Raw genomic sequence first — 10566 nt, 5'->3', positions numbered from 1 at the left:
AATAAATAAATAAAATAAAAGGGCTGGGGTTGTGGTTCATTGGTTGAGTGCCCCTGGTTAAATCCCCAGTACCAAGAATTTTTAAAAAAAAGTAATTTAAGGTTCCACCTATTAAACAATTGGGCTAAAAACAAATAAGAATTTTGATAGCTGGAGTTGTGGCTCAATGGTAGAGCAGCTTGCTTAGCATGTGTGAAGTACTGGATTTGATTCTCAGCACCACATATAAATAAATTCAATAAAGGTTCATGGACAACTAAAAACATTTTTTTTTTTTTTACAAAATTCAGAATTTCAGAAGAAGGACTATTTTAGCCAGCTTTTCATCACCAAGAACAAAGCAGAGCAGAACAAGTTTGTTTTGGCTCACAGTTTCAGATGTCTCCATCTATAGCTCTGAGCCTGAGGTGAGGAAGAACATCATGGAGGAAGGGCGTGGTGGACAGAAGGAGTTCAGGGCTTGGCAACCAGGAAGCAAAGAGAAGGCTCTGTTCAACAGGGACAACATATAAACCCCAAAGTCAGACCCCCAGTGACCTACTTCCTTCAGCCACACTCTAATTTACACTTACTGCTTAGCTAACCTATATCAGTGGATTAATACTCTGATAAGAGAGATTACACCTCTCATAATCTAATCATTTCAGCTCTGAAAATTCTTGCATTGTCTCACACATCAGCTTTTAGAGGACCCCTCATATCTAAAGGACCCCTCATATCTAAACCAAAACAAGAGCAAAGGAATTAGAGAAAAATTGTCAATCCATTTCTTTTATAGAGACATGTCTGTGGATCTCAGTCTTTGAATTCACAAGACAAAGAACCAATAATCTTCATGTGTCACTATCACATAATCCATATGACTTAGGCAGAGTGATGGAAGTTTGGAAGATGATTATGGACAAGGCGTACAAAAGATGCTCAAAATAACCCCAAGCTGTTAATGGCTTTTGAAGAGGGATGGAATATGTTCAGAACTGAGATTTTAAAGTACTGTTCTCATAGCAATGTAGAGAATGGGGTAGAAGGAGACACAGAGTGATGGGATTCTTGCACTAGTCAAGATTTCTGACTATTTACTGGCATAATTAATGTATTTTCTTAGGACTCATGCTCAAAGAGACATCTATAACTTAATCACCAACCATGATGGCTTCAGCTCTCTTTGGCTACTATGAAAAATGTATTATTGAAAAGAAATAAAGGACTTAATTTTTAAGTTAAGTATCATTCTGAATGTTATTCTATGTGAACAAACTTTAAGGAAATACAAAGAGAATTTTTTTTCTTTTTTTATTGGTTGTTCAAAACATTACAAAGCTCTTGACATATCATATTTCATACATTAGATTCAAGTGGGTTATGAACTCCCATTTTTACCCCATATACAGATTGCAGAATCACATTGGTTATTTTAAACAAAGTGTACGGGTGATTATTTATAGGACTATTATGAAATATTCACTCACTGTTAGAACTTGAAATCACATGAGATTAACATATTTTCCAACAACAGATGATAAAGAATACACTAGGCTCTACATAAATAATGAATAAAAATGAATAAAAAGAAACAAATCGTAGGCCATTCCTAAAATATTTACTGGTAATCTAAAAGACATATTACCAGCTGTGTTGATTGGAATGTTGAACAGATCAATGAAAATCATTAGATGAAATCATCAAGAAATTTGGGTTTTGAGAATTTGAAGGTATTATCTTATACAGGTAATAAACTAGTTTCTACATAGAGGCATGTTTATTTTCCTCATCTAAAACAGGGATGATAATTGTATTGCTTTGGAAATTTAGAAGTATTTTCTTGGAAAAGTGTCTTTCATAATTAGATGCCAAACAATTTGTGATAAAAATTTAACTATTCTAGTATTTCTGGGGTTTCCTAACTTCTTGTTTCTACTGTTTCTGGCACCATTGCCAGAGCTTTCAAAAAAATGGAATTTTAATTTTAATATATTCCTTGCTAAATTTGTTTATTTTTTTTTACTTTATTTCATTGTGTTTAAAATGCACTAGATTAGAGACTTTAAAATATATTATAATGTCCACTTCAAAGAAGATACTTCTTTATCTCAAAAAGAAAAATTCTTTACATATAATGCCAATTGGATGAACTCTGCAAATTGAATGGCTTTGTTTTCTGTCCCCCTGTTTTGTATGTCACATATCTGAAAAAGATACTTTATGAAACTTAAGGTTTTGATACCATAAACAGAAATCATAAAAGAAACATTTTCATATATCTTTGAGATAAATGTTTAAAATATCTAAATTCCAAAATTCCCTTCAACAAAGATTGAAGCAAAAATAGACTTTTTAATTGCAATGAATATGAAGGTGTATATATACATTTGCAATATATATATATATTTAAAATACATATATGTAATCTAAAAAAATATTTATTAGTATAAAAAGAGATTTTCCAAAAAGAAGAGATTGACAAAAGATTGGCCAAAGAAATGAAAAACTAGCCCCCACAAAAACAGAAATACAAATTGAACACTAATCAATATGTAATAGTTTGCGTTATCATTATTAATAAAAATGCAAATTAAAGCAATAATAAGATTCCTTCTTTATATCATAATGATTCAATGCTTTTAAAAATACAACATTTATCTCAATAGAAGTCTGAGTTTTCCTTCCAGACTGCTTGTGAACTTGTTAGTATATTTTTGCTTTTATGAGAAATTTGACAATGTATAATAAAACTCTGCAAATGAGTATTAGTCTATCCCAGAGAAAACCAGGGAAACAACTGACTGGTTGTTTGGAAACTCCAACAAAATTGATAAACCTTAAAAAATATGGGAAAATAAAAAGAGAAGATATAAATTTCCAATGTGAGGAACTAAAAGGGGTATATACCTATGCAGTTTTCAGATATCTCCAAGGATGACTAGAAAATGCAATGAAATCTCTACATCTGCCAAATTGACAACTTAGCTAAGACGGACTACCTTCTTGGAAAGCACAAATAACCACATTTCACTCAATATTAGTTACTGTCAATAGCTGTACAACTATTAAGGAAACTGAATTAGTAATTCTAACCTATCTATCCCCCCAAAAGGTAAAAAATCTCTAGGCCAGATCATTTCACTGGAAAAATCCTATCAATCATTTTAAAATGATGAATGCCAATTCTATATAATCTCCTCCAGAAAATAAATAAATAGATAAATAGATAAATAAATAAGAGGTGGGTGCCAGGTGTGGTGGTGCATACCTGTAATTCCAGTGGCTGGAGAGGCGGAGACAGGGGGATTGCCAGTTCAAAGCCAGACTCAGCAATTTAGCAAGGCTTCAAGCTACTCAATGAAACCTTCTCTCAAAATAAAAAATAAAAAGGCTATAGATGTGGCTCAGTGGTTAAGTGCCTTAGTAGAAAATAATAATAATAATAATAGAGGTGAGGATACTCTTCAAGAATACAGGAGCACAGATCCTTAGCAATATATTCAGCAATAAATTAAGAAAATTGCATACTATGATCATTGGCCTTTATTTCAGGGATATAAAACTGGTTTGATATTTGAAAAATGTACCATGTAATCCACCATGGCCAAAAAACAAAGAAAAAAATAATGTGATGATGTGACACTAGAAAAAGAATTTGACACAAGTCAAAACTTGTTCATGGAAAAAACATTGAGAAAAAACAAAAATAGTGTGAACTTTCTCAACATGATAAAGAACATCTACAAAACCATACAGATAATGTTATGTTTCATGCTGAAAGACCTCATGTTTCTCCATGTTGTCAAGACCAATCCAAGGATATCTGCCCTCTACACTGAGTCACTTATTGCTTGAGGTACCATCTAGTGCATAAGGCAAGAAAGGAAAGAAAAGTACACAGATTCCAAAGGAAGAGATAAAAATATTCCCTTCTAGGGATGCAAATCACATAGAAAATCCCAAGAAATTTACAAACAAACAAAAAATCCTAAAAATTCCTCCACTAAGTGAGTTCAGTAAGTAACAGGATATAATATAAATACACAGAGATCAGTTGTATTTCTGTAGAATACCAATAAACTTAAGGACCACAACATAGAAATATAATACTTTTGACAGTTGCTCAAAAATTATAGTTAGGTGTAAATCTAGTAAACATATATAGGGTTTATGCTAGAAAGTAAACAATGATGAAGAAACATTTTCCTTAAAAAAAAAAGATTTAAATACAGAGAAATAAAATGTTCATGACCTGGAGTTTGATTAAACATTGTAAAGATGTCAGTTTTCCTTATGTTATATAAAGGATTAATATAATTCTTATGAAAATCCCAGTAAGACATTTTAAGGTGCATATAAGTTTATTCTAAAATTATATGGGAAAAAAGAAACTAGAATAGCTAATTTTGAAAAAGGAGAATAAATTGTGAGGAATCAATTCTACCTGATTTCAGGACTTGCACAGCTACAGCAACCAAAACCCTCTGGTATTGGCAGAGGGATTAGTCACTTTGCTTCCATGTTTTTATTTTTGCTTTGAACAAAGACTTTTGTGTCTGGTATTAAAAACTGTTCTTTAAAACTGCAATTGCTTCTGCACAGAGTTTCTGCTCTGTTGGATTATCATTTCTATGCTACAGTACACACCCAGCATTCTTTGGGGGCTTCAAAGACAAACCTATTCTGCTTTTTAATTTTTTTTTTCCTTCGCCACTCTAACCCCATGGTCTTTGCTTTCTCTACTAAATAGCAGCTTAGTTTAAACTCTTTGGGAAAATAGGTGAAAAGATCACGTCTTATATTTGTTCTAAGTCACTGTACACAGGTGAGACATTCTGGGATTTCACCACTCAGAGCTCTTAAAAATGTTATTTCTTTCCATTTGAGGTTCTAACATCAGTCAGCTTTTTCAGCCTGCCATGTCCTGAATTGCCACTTGGCTTCCCTTGCATTCTTGCTTACACGCTAGCTATTGAGAAGTTTTCTGTTTCTCAAAAGTAAATAATAATCTACAACTAGGATATTGTTCTTTTCTATAAACTGCTCCTTATTTAACCAGAAGGCTTTAACAACTGTCTGTGTCAAGGAAATCCATCAAGGTTTTAATGGGATAGAACTGCCTTTTATGCAGCACTGTAAAAAAAAAAAAAAAAAAAAAAAAAAAAAAAAAAAAAACATTTTTTTTTTCTAGAAATGCATCACAATAATTGTCAAACATGTTTTAATTCTCTGCAGATTTCCCCTGGAGCTGTGGGTTGTTCGCCTCCCAGCTTACTGCAAGTATCCCTCTCTCTTTCCTGACCCTGCTGTCAGGATTTTCACTAACCAAAGTCACATTGTGTAGGTGACGGTTTTGGTTTGCTCTACAAGATGTAAATATCTCTACTGGTGGCATGAATTGTTGTAGATCTCAGTTACATGGAAGAGCATAGGCATGGTGGGGACTTCTCTTAGTTCACTTCCAGAGTGACTTAAGTAGTGATTCCTTAGCTCTGTGATATCACTAATCCAGAATTTTAAGTCTTAGGTCATGTGGATGGGTGGAAGAAGGTTCACACTAAGAGGGCTTGGGAGTTTAGCTTTCTGTGTTTCTAGTACTAAGGACCCAGATGGGTGAAGAACTGGCCATTCTCTGACACACAGACTCTGTGTAACATCAAGGTGCATTGGAAAGTATTAAAGTAAAAATGCACTTACCTTAAATGACCCTTGTATAAGTGTATGAAGAGGCATGCACAAGAAGTTTCATTACTGCATTGTTTATAATTGTGGGTATTGTTTAATATCAAAACATTTATCAGTGGAAAAGGCATAATTTACTACAAATATGAAATTCAAGGAAACGTTTAAAGAAATAAACTAAATAACTACACATGAAAAAAGTTGTCAAATACTATGCACAGGATAATAAAACATTTATAGATAAGCTATTCAGGCACAAGTGATATTTTATAATTTTATTTGCCATGTTTAAATGTATGGGAAACATATGTGAAGTTCTACAATAAACCAAAAAACAGTCTTCCAATGACTGAACAGTCGGAATTGGGAATGATTGTCATGGGAGACTTTGGTGTTTTGGGCAATTTCTTTTTTTCAGAGACACGTTTATTTAGAAAAGCAAATCAACATACAAGGGAAAACATAGATTCTCTCAAGGAAGAGATATCTTGGGGTAAAGTAAGCAATGCACATTCAAGGGAGAAGGCTGGCTATCTTCAGAGCGAGACACAGCCACTGATGTTTGATTTCTTAAGCAAAAAAAACAAAACAAACAAACAACAACAATATATATATATAAAACTTGAGGGGCTTAAATATATATATATAACTTGAGGGGCTTAAAAGAAATGAAACAACTAACAACAATAACAGCTGGACTGGAAATACATCGACAAGTTAATAATGGACCCTGGGTGGTCAAATTGTGGCTGTGTTTTTATTTTCTTTGCTCTACTTAGTATTTCTCTGTGTTTTTCAGGAATATATTTGCATATCTAAAGTTTTCAAATGCACAAAACATTTTAAGGAAAATAAATTACAGTGCTGCATAAAAGGCAGTTCTATCCCATTAAAACCTTGATGGATTTCCTTGACACAGACGGTTGTTAAAGCCCTCTGGTTAAATAAGGAGCAGTTTACAGAAAAGAACAATATCCTAGTTGTAGATTATTATTTTCTTTTGAGAAACAGAAAACTTCTTAAGCTGTCTCAAGGGATGGAGAATTTATCCTAAGGACTCAGATTTCACCGATACTTTAAAAAGCAGAAGTAAGTCTTTTGGGAGACAGAGCAAGCACCTTGAAGTTTATGAGGAATTGAAGAAGCCAAGCTCTTTTTGGTTCTCCTCTTCTCACATAAAATTGAGAGAAACAGGAATGAAAGTAAATATAAACAGGGTAAAGTAAGATAGATCAACTTATTTTTAATTATTAGTTTGCTAATCATTTTACATTAGTCATTTACTCATTCATGTATAAAATATGAAAGGAAGATCTAAAACTGAAAAGATCACAGGTTTTAAACAGTGATCAGTTACTGGCCATTGTAATCTGTCTTCATGAATGAAAAATCCCCTAACTTATTTCAAGAACATGTGATTCTAGAGTAATAATATGCTATCATTTTTGCTGAGCTTTTTTTTTAATGAAATTATTTTTGTGGATTCATTGCCTCTTTCGGAGGGAGCAAAGTGTTTCAGGAAATAACCTCAGGTTTGTATCTATTTCCTATTGTTAAGGTTTGGATCTAAAAATGCCACCCAAAGAGCTCTTGTGTTAGGCAATGCAGAAGTGAGAAGATTGGATTATGAGAGTTACAACCTCATCAGTGGTTTAATCCATATTAATGGATTAATAATTTGAGTGGTTTCATGGTGGTACCTGTAGGTATGTGCAACATGGATGGAGGAAGTTGGTCATTGGGTGTGTATCCTGAAACTACATATGTTGTTCCTGGCTCTTTGCTCTCTGTTTCCTGGCTACGAGGAGCTGAGCAGCTTTCTCCCACCCCCCTTTTAGGCCATGACATTCTGCCTAGTCTCAGGCCCAGAAAAATAGAGCCAGCCCACCATTGACTGGACCTCTGAAACTGTGAGCCAAAATAAATCTTTTATCCTCTACATTGTTCTTGTCAGGCATTTTGTTCACAGTGACAAAAAGCTAAGAAACCTATGCTGTGTAGTTTCCCTGAAAATCACAAGCTCCATAAAGTACTCTACAAAAATTCTACCTGAGAATCAAAGCTCTGAATCAGGGGATAGTACCTGATTGCCTTTTTCATGGCTTTTGGGGCTGAAGGAGTGGGTTGGTCAAATGTACTAGAACAAGGACATTTAGAAGACACCATCTGGATACAATGCTTAACCACTGAGGAATGTTGATTGGCATGTTCAAGTTCATCTCTCCCTGTCTTTTAGTACTTCATGACTCTTGGGGCTATTGTTCCATGAATTTATTTTTTGACATCCTGACCCACCATTTTCAGGGATATTGTAGAATTTAGGACACATCATTCACATCAAAATCCTCTGTAGCTCTTTAGTAATAGAGAATACAGAATATAATTTTATTCAAATAACCTCAAATGCTCAGTTTTCAACAATAATTTAGAAGCTTAATCCCCTGGAAAGAGAATTATGTAATTAAAAATGAAGACTTCAATTGTGTTTGGATTTAATAATAAATGTCCTCAATAACCTTATTGAGGAGGTTCGATCCTCAAAGGCACTATAATTTTAATATAAAGGAGTTTATTTCAAACAGAAAAGTGGAAAGTACTGTTACATTTCTCCCCAAACATTCTGCAATGATATGTGGAAATAATCTAAAAAAATACCCAATTCCCTCTGTCCTCCCCACTCTAAAACCATAGTGTTTATATCATCTGTAAAGGAAGGTTTCTTTTCCTGTAGTTTTCAGGATATAAATTCTGCTCACAATTTCAAATGATTGCCTCAGATATAAGGAATAAACCTACATTAAAAAATTATTTAGACCCTTATGATATACTTCCTATAATTATTAGTAAGTTAGAACTAACTAATTAACAGATCAATATTAATTATTCCATTTGAAAATGACTTTACTCTTTAAAGAGAAGAAAGAAGAAGAAGAAGAAGAAGAAGAAGACAATGATACTATAATTCAAATTAGGCTAAGTGTCTGTTCCCTTACCTCTCCATCGGGGCCAATGGTAGTATTGTTCCTACCTTTAAATTCTAGAAAAAAAAAATTAACCAATGAAATGATAGCTTCTTACATATCTCAGAGTTCTGCATGTTTCTTTTCAAAGACCATATGTACAGAATTTAATTTAAACACAGATGTAAATGATATTTAAAATATAAATCTCAGGGGAAAACTACAATTACAAACAAAGCACAATAAAAATTTATTATGAGACTCATGATATAAAACTACACGTAATTTGATTTTTAAATTCCCACTAAATCAATCTCAATTATTTTCACGATTGCAGGATTTCAGGGAATACTCTGGAAGTATATTTAGAGATAATACTCCATAAAAATAATATATTTTAAAGGATGGATATAAATACTGATGTGGAGATGAGATTAAAAACAAACATAAAATTTTAATTAAGGTCAGAAGCCCAGACTGCTGATGGAGATGGTCCAGAGCCTGTTTTCATATTGATTAATCCAATATACAGCACACGTTCCGTCTTTTCACATTTGTTTAGCATATAACAATATATAAACATTGTGCCAGATGGTAGAAAGAAAACTAGAGCATACCCCATGCCCTCATCGAACCCTCATGCTCTGGCAGAAGTTCTGTAAATATTTGGTGACACAGATTATCCAGGAAGGAATTAATAACTAAATGAGGAAGTTGATAACTAGGAACCTTTTATATAGGAAGTGATAATAGAGACAATCATTTTAAAGAAAAACAAAGTTATTATTCTGAAATTATCAATAACTATTTATATAGGAAGTGATAATAGAGACAATCATTTTAAAGAAAAACAAAGTTACTATTCTGAAATTATCAATAACTATTATGTGAGTTGAATGTCTCATTTTTATTTGGTTTTGATTATAAACTAATCATTGATAACAATTTGTCTATTTAGTACATTTCTAACTCCATGAACTTGCAATGGGCCTGACATGTAGCAGTTGCTCAATAAATATATGTTGGGCAGTATCTTTGTTCAGGCTGCTTAAATAAACTACAGTAGACTGAGTGGCTAATATATAGCAGCTATCTGTTTCTTAAAGTTCTGGAAGCTGGGGACCCTAGACCAAAGCACTGGGACCCTAGACCACAAGCCACTTGTGGCTGGGAGGTTCTGCTTCCTGATTCATACTGGGGTCTGTGGTAGAAATCAGGGTGTGTTTTGAGCTGTGAGGATTCCCAATCCCTGTGGCCAAGTAATAAATTCTGAACTGTAAAATACAAGAGGAGACAGGGAGGGGATAGTTGCCCTTCTATTAAGAATCTATTCAGGCCGATTAAGAAGCACCGCAGAGGAGAACTCTGACTCTACCTCCAACCTCCATAAAAATCATTTTTCTCTTCCCTCTCTCTCTTTCACTCTGTCTCCCTCATTTTCAATTGCTGTAGCTTGCCTTCTCTCTCCTACTCTTCCCCCTCCCGCACTCTGGTCCTTGACATTCAGAAGTGCCATGAAGTCAGCTTAAAATGGCAGAAACTCAAGTGTGAATTCTTTCTGACATTAGCACTCTTCCATGGGTCTCAATTAGTATGCATAATAGCTAATATGCTATGAAAGTCACTTACCAATAACAATGCAATCTATGAATACTAATGGGAAGGGATGCCAGCCATAAAGGAAAGCCAGCCACTCTGATTACATAAGGCTAATAAGAGAGCCTTGAACAAAATCAGTGGCAGATCTTTATTTTCCTTCTCCTTCACCCTGCTGTGCCTCACCTCTTCCTCTTTCTTTATCTTCCATTCAAGATAGAAAAAGCATGCACTTATGAGACAGTTCTGTGTTCAATCCTGATATCTCTGCTGTTTTTCTTATCTATCCCACAATCATGATATATGGATGATTAGCCTACTAGTGGAATCCTATTTGACTTGCTGC

Source organism: Marmota flaviventris, chromosome 1 (genome assembly GCF_047511675.1).
Source record: "Marmota flaviventris isolate mMarFla1 chromosome 1, mMarFla1.hap1, whole genome shotgun sequence".
NCBI lineage: Eukaryota > Metazoa > Chordata > Mammalia > Rodentia > Sciuridae > Marmota > Marmota flaviventris.
This window is presented reverse-complemented; position numbering follows the sequence as displayed.